The sequence below is a fragment of the Teleopsis dalmanni genome, chromosome 2, assembly GCF_002237135.1.
Source record: "Teleopsis dalmanni isolate 2A chromosome 2, ASM223713v2, whole genome shotgun sequence".
NCBI lineage: Eukaryota > Metazoa > Arthropoda > Insecta > Diptera > Diopsidae > Teleopsis > Teleopsis dalmanni.
Genome location: NC_051847.1, coordinates 130132504 through 130140201, shown reverse-complemented (window position 1 = coordinate 130140201; position 7698 = coordinate 130132504). Strand labels below are relative to the sequence as shown.

Sequence of the window (7698 nt, the reverse complement as noted above, 5' to 3'; positions counted from 1 at the left end):
GGTTCGGTTGAATAAGTGCCAGAAACAACAAGGACTCGGTATTAAAAATTCATATAATTGTTAAATTGAATAAAAGTTGAGTAAATACGTACTTGTGTGGTATACTATGGAATAAATATGGAATTTAAAATATATATAATTTTTTTCATATAAGAAATTGCGCATAAGGCACGTCAATATATTTGTACCAATAAACTGCAATTTTTTCTAATTAAAAATTTGTTATTCTTATGAAAACGATTATTTTAGTGCTCTTAAAGAAATTGAAGGAGATATTTAAATTTCTTTATAAAGTACTATTAAACATAATTAAAATAATGTTCTTTAACTTAAATAAGAATGACTAGTAATCACTCTTGAATCAAGTGTATTTATTCAAGCAGATATATTTTAAATTTTTTTTTATTGTTATTTCACCTTATATATGTAGCATTTGACTTATGGTACATTTTATTGTATTTTTCACATTGAAGATTATAATATATATAAGTACAGAACACTTCATTTTATTAACAATTATATTATATACTTAAGTGGTAATAATTGTTTTTTTTTTATTTTTTTTAAATTTAGTATATGCTAAATACGCATACAGTTTAAAACATTGTTTAAATTGTTTTAAAAAAAATAGATTTTAAATTTTATGGCTTACTTCAATTCACTTTCACAAAAGTCCTTTTGTTTTAGTGCACTTTTCAAATAGTCCTTTATGCGAAAGCAAAATAAAAAAAGACTATTAAGTTCAACTTTAGCTTCAAATAGTTTAAAACTATTTTGCACGCAGCTGCTTAAAACAGTGCCAAAAACTTTTGTTGGACACGTTATTTGTGCTAAAACGCTATACGCTATATATTTGTGTATTATCATATAGGAAAATATTTCTAGCATACAGATATATGCACATGAGCTCGTATTTAGTACTATGGAGTATACTCATGTTGCATGTGAAAGTTGAAATGTAATAGCTCCAAAAATTGCATAAAACACATGCTGCTTTATCAAATGGTTTAAAAACTTGAAAGGAAAAAATAATACGCAATGAGGCTGCAAAAACACTGTTTTAGTCTTAGTAATTGAAAAACAGGGTGATGTAAATAAATTCAAAGATATCAGTAGCCAGAATAGTTTCTGAACTAGTGCAATTAAAATATCACAAAAAGGAAAAAGAAACCTGTAATCAATATTATTGATAATGTAAGTATTGATTATTGATAATTTACGTAAAGTGCTATTTATTATAAATATATTCACAATCTCTTCGAAAAGATTTAGATTCCGAAATGACTTCAATACATATTGCTTATAAATAAGCAATTACTTATTATGCATACTTATCTGGGTTTAAACTGTCTATAATTTCCGGTTATATATATCATATTTATTTAGATCCTTTAAAACAGGGCTATCCAGACCAGATGCAATCACGGGTCATTACAAGTTATATACACACATATATACACAGTTGTTAATATAAATATATTATAACATTATAAATACAATTATACAATTATTAATTTATCAATTTAAATTCATTTATTAGGCATACCATAAAAATGAAATAATGTAGTTTTACCAGCACACCAAAAGAAAATTTGCGTCATTGTAGTAGGTTTAAAACATGTCGCGGGGTGCATAAACAGTAGCCACATGCGATTCGCGGGCCTTACTTTGCACAGCCCTGCTTTAAACTAAGAATTATTATTTTTTAAATATATTTGCAGGTAATAAGTAGTTAATTATATTATAAGTGTGGCTGCATTCATATTTTTCCTAAACATCTAAATGTTTTTCACTAGATTATTCTTGCATAATTAATTCTTCAATATACATTGGGTACTAAAAGTATAAGGAAACAATTGACACACAATATATATTATATAAAAATCTTTTTTGATATTTTTCATCTGATATTTTTAAATAATTGCTATTAATATATGTTTATTATCAACAAAAATTATATATAATAGATATTCTTATATAAATATATACACCATTTCTTAAATTTATAATCGCAATATCCGGGAACATCTTCATACTTAACTTATCTGTTCCTGTAACGAAAATTAATAATGCACATCAACATTTTTCACATATTCAACACCTAAATCTACCTATGCCCCTAAGTATACCCTTTACACACCTTTTTTATAAATCCAGCCACTCTCATACTGATTGGTCCTTTAAACGTCTATTTGCGTACGCAGTCCTTTTATATACTCACATTCGCACACAAATATAGTTACCCATTCTTGGCTATTGTAGTACTCGGAACGCAAACTGGCTCATATGCAAATGGTATGCTAAATTTGAAACGAAAATGATACGCAAACTTTGAACATATTCATATCCTGCGTAAAGGCAGAAAAAGCATGTAATAAAGCATCCTTTATGCTGGTGTTGCCACAATTTTCATTCAAAACTGCCAACAATTCATAATCGCCTGTCAGTATACTTTCATAGTGGTTTTTTTCCGTATCATTATCATATTTCCCATTGTTTGCTTTTTTCGTATTTTATTAACACTGTTCGGGGTTATGTTAACAAGTTTTTCTAGTTGTTGAGCGTAATACTTACGGCTTTGTAGCAATAAACAATGTTTTTAAAAAACAAAACACTCTCATAAATAAATACGATAAAAATCATAAAGTGTCATACATGATATATCAGGATAAAATGGGCCTTGAAAGGACTATTAAACCACTTGTGTTCCGCTTTCGTATTCCAAATGGTCGACCTTAAACGGTCATAGTCGCACAAACTGTCACATTTACTGCAGTAATTTAAAAATATGTGCCTGTGTGTATATAAAAATATGTAAAGTACATAATTTAAACATATAACCTTACACTTTTGAGAAGCCTTATGTGTGCTTAGAAGTTAAGAAATCTGTTGAAACCTTCTCCTATTTGATACCCGTGTGTAATTATAAATTTGGTACTTAATTTTATTATTACCACAAATAGGTTTCTTTTATTAAGCCCATAAGGGTGCAATAAAATTACAAAATGGAAATAGTGTGCCCTTGTGGGAGCATAAAACGTGTCCCTAAATTGTAAAAACTGTTAGTTAATAATTTTTATAGGATTAATTTTTAATGGTATGCTAAGCAATAATGTGTTACAAAACACATTATGTTAGAATGTAGTGATTTTAATCACTTTAATTTCATAATGCTAATATACAATATATATACATTATAATGTTATTCAATGCCTGATTGTTTTTGACGCAACTTTTGTGCATAAATTTTAGTTTTTCATGTATTATTTTATTATAAAAACCGTTTCAAATATAAATATGTATTTGTTTGGGTATTATATATTCATACATATTTTGATTTTAATTTCAATTTTACCTTATCTTTTACTCCATTAAATATGGAAGCTATTAAATATGGTCAAATATTTTCAAAACGAAGTCAAATCAGTATTCCATATTTTATCCACAACCTAATGACAAGAACTTTAGAACTGAATCCTATTTTACCTTGGTTTTTGAAACTGAGTGGAGCAGTTTCAGTTGAAAATAAACTTTTATTTTCTGTGGCTAGAAAATATTTGCTTTTATCAAAAAATTTTCAAAAAAACCAAAATTTGTGTTAAATATTACGTGGGCTTCCTTTTTGTGAAAGGAAACTGCTCTTGAAAATCGACAGAATATCAACAGAAAACAGCAACAGAAAATTGCTTTAAGAAGTTTGTAGAGATAATGCCATAATCACAACTGAGTGTTTTTAATGTTTACCGTCAATTGATGTCGTTGAAATCAAAAGCAAAGAGTGACTTTGTCACACAAATAACTTTGAAAATGCAAAATTAGAAGCATTACTCGATCAAGATTTCTGTCAAGTGCAAGAAGAACTTTAACAATCATTTGAAAAGACAAAAACATGGAAATCGAATGTGAGTATGCACTTGTGATATATTCTCGATGACAATCGATATTAAATTGAAATGATAATGAAACAATGATAGTTTTAGTTTTTAAGCAAAGAGTTCACAACACATATGTCATGTAAATTTTAAGAGAATAAATGAGTCAGTATACTACTGATAGACAAAAGCAACAGTTAGTTTCAATTAAATTCTGTGTCGCTCGACCACACTTTACATTTGATGGCATCAAAAATATGTCATACAAGTACATAATAAGCTACTAAAAGTCTGAATGTCTAATTCTAAATGAAAATATGACATGAAAAACAGACAGAAAATGTAATCAAACACAAATTCATTATTTTTTAATATGGCAACGCCACTCTATATCTTGCTATACCAGTTACAAATTATTTCCCAAACAGTAGATGAGAAGTTTTTCCTCAACAGTTGTATATTACCGACCTTGTTCTTAATGATTAGTATCTATTTAGTTGAATTAGAGTGTCTTTCCTGCAATTCATATCACTTTAATCCGTTGTATTAATACTTGGTTCCAAACACTACTTACTCCAGAAAATGACCGGTTTTTTCGAGCGGAATGTATAAGTTAACAGAAATTGAAAAATTTTCATAGCTAATGATTGAGAATATTTTATATTTCTTTAATAATTTAAGGTTTCTTCAGTTAAGATTTGTGTGTTAACGTGGTTTCTTTTTTAATGCAAATCTCACACGTAAAAAAATACAATTTAATAAGATACGCACGACATTCTTCACACATCTATCGAATTCTTTACATAATTTTGGAGTTTTTTGCTAGTTAATACCGGGCAGACTTTTTTTAACATTTACGGTCATAAGCATTTTTTTGTGTTTCTTGATAAAACATGTTTTGGATCAAACTCTGAATTTGACCGCCTTTTACAGAACTCTTGGATTTCGCTGACATCCTAAAAATCGAGGAGGATGTGCCTTTATATCCTTTGCTTTATTTTAAGTTGGGTGGTCTAATTGATTGAATACTCTAACGATATAAAGAAACTTGGCACCATTTCCTTCAAATTTTTGCATATCATACCAATATACAAACTTTCTGTTGCAATCTTTCATGCGAAATCTTTAAAGTTGAATCTATTATGATATACAACACACAACAAAGCTACTTTTTCATCCACAATATCTATCTAAATATTCATCAACAATATCTTCTGATTATGTCTTCTGTCAGATAATATAATATCAAACAAAAGAAGTAAGACGTGTAATTTCGAGGAGCTATCATAAATGTACCGAACTTCTGTATCTAGCCTTACTTTTCAACAAATTTATGCACATATTTAAATATTTTTCATTTTAATAAGTATGTAAAGACCTAATGAAATTAAATGATACTTCAAAAATTTTGTAGGAACTATAAAAATGAAACTTTTAAGGGTTCGAATAGCAGTGAAGTAACAAGAATAATATAAATTTCAATTTCAGCCAAAGTCGAATAAATTATTAAATTTTTGTTGTTCATTCTTCATTTCTATTCAAACTATACTAGACTTCTTCATTCTAGAAGCTTCACATTCGATCAAAAAAATCAATCCATATTATTATATTTCTTTGAGTTTTATGTAGGTTCTTCTTTCAATAATCAACAACGGATTATTTACTACTTCAACAAATCGTTGTACCCTTCCAATTAAAGTGAATTAAAATTTTCATCTGTGCTCTTACACAATTTACAACTTCTAAAAAATATATATTTTACTTATAACCCAAAAGGCTTAATACAATACTACTGTGTTTTTATTGTCTCACTTAATAAGTTCTTTGGAACTACATATTTCTTGATATATTTAAAGTCCTTTTGAGTATTTGTAGTTTCCTGCTTGTTTATTTATTTAATTTAACTTTATTATTTTCTATTTGCTTTATGTGGGTAGAATGTAATGTGCAATAATTAAATTCCCAGTGGGTTACTTTTTATATACTCTGGACATAAACAACAGATCCCCCGTGTAATACTGCCAACATATTAACACGTACTATGTGAATAGCTAACTCCCATTCGGACAAGTTAAATAAACTAAATAAAAACTTTGATTTATATAATTATATACACAATGATATGTACAATTACACAACAATAAAGGACTAAAAAACAACAAAGGATAGTAAAAAATAGAAATAATAATAAAAAGCACTATCACCAGCAACAAAGATGGCACAAACGAGCTGATGCTCGTATGTGAATAGTTAACATGCACTTAATGGAGCTTATGCCAACCCAATTGGTGTACAGCATCTTGTTGACTCCCATATCATTTACTAACATTCCAGCTGTGACATGCATTCTGTGGGTTTTTAGATGCTACATATATTGGACTATTGTTGTGGGGTTGTAGTCTGTTGGCATTATTGTGCACTTTCGAGCTTTCAGTTATGTATTTTAAAAACGATTTTCTTTATATATTTTTATATTGCATGCATATTCAGTTTTGAAAATCCTTGCTGTTTTAAATGCACAATTATTTTATTGCTCCGACATACTCGTATGAAGCATTTAAAATATGTATGCACTTGGAAATATAAAATGATATAATAAACAATAAAATAATTTTACATTTTACTCTTTCAATTTTATTTGTGATATGAAAAATAAATAAACAAAAACTGGATATAAATCTAGCTGAAAATTCTAGTTAATTCTGCAATTTAGTTTCTCAAATGAAACCAACTATTTCAACTCGAATTTAAAGTATTTTCATTGTGATATTTCACTTTAAGCATTTTTATTTAATCATGCAATACTAACCAAAATTCTGGCTGCCTTTTGTTGTATATTTTACATTGCATATGATATCTTCATTGAAGTGTTTTTTTTTTTTAAGAGAGCACATGTATCCTCGTCACAATCGAATAAAAATTTATAAATTTATTTGCAATGACAAGTTGACTGCTTCAACTTAACTGTTTTCATATATGCATTAAAGATACACCGCCTTCTCTTCGCAGTGACGTAGCAAATTTTCAGCGAGAGTACATACTTCCATTATTCATTTCGCAAACTAAAGTTGTAGTCTCATTGAGTGAGGGTTTACCCTTTTCATACGTGAACTCTGTGCGAAACTACTTCACTTGCGAAAAAGCACAGCTGTTCGCTGTTGGGTAAAAAGGTCTTGTAACAGGAAAATTCTTATTAAAGATAAAAAACTGAAATAAGCAAAAGTTTTCAGAAGCAAAAACCATAAAAAAATTGAAATATTTTTTTCCTCAGCACAAAACAACTTATAAATAAAGATATATAACTGACTCCATATTTGGTTTACTGTAGTTCTATCTTCATTTCATAATATCTTGCTATATTCTGACAAAAATAGGTATGATTTTTGGCAAGATTTCGTAAACTATTTTTACCTTAAGATAATTGAAACGTTCAAGAGCACAAAAAAGTTTCCCAATTTATAAAGAAAAACGAATTTATTGAAATAAACTTAGAAACTTTCATTTTGTGATAGAATTAAGTAAAAAATTGATTGTCAGTTTGAAATAGCAATAGGATATATGTACTATGGTATATATAAATGAAAACTTACTTCATATATTTGAAAATTTTATGAAACTAATAAAAAAATGCATAAGAAGTGGATACAAAAATAAAAAACTTTGAAAATTTTAAGTACAATCCACTGCAATCTGCATGAAATATTATGGAATGTTTTATAGTATTCGTTTAAGCATGTTCCATGTTCCATTAGATCGGAGACTTAATAAATAAGTACAGCTTTTTTCTAAAGTCCTCTTTAGACTTAATTATCAATTTATATTTTAT

The 7698-nt window shown here is 27.9% G+C and overlaps 2 protein-coding genes across 3 annotated transcripts in view; one reads left to right on the top strand and one right to left on the bottom strand.

Annotated features, from left to right (window-relative positions):
* The window catches only part of LOC119680468 (peptidoglycan-recognition protein LB-like), a 350438-nt gene that overhangs the window by 239657 nt on the left and 103083 nt on the right, over positions 1-7698 (bottom strand). The gene's annotated exons all lie outside the window — the stretch shown is intronic.
* Positions 3795-7698, top strand: part of LOC119680466 (flocculation protein FLO11-like) — a gene marked incomplete at its 3' end in the record, with an annotated part of 60551 nt that continues 56647 nt past the window's right edge. The window contains 1 exon segment of the mRNA XM_038093287.1: positions 3795-3902.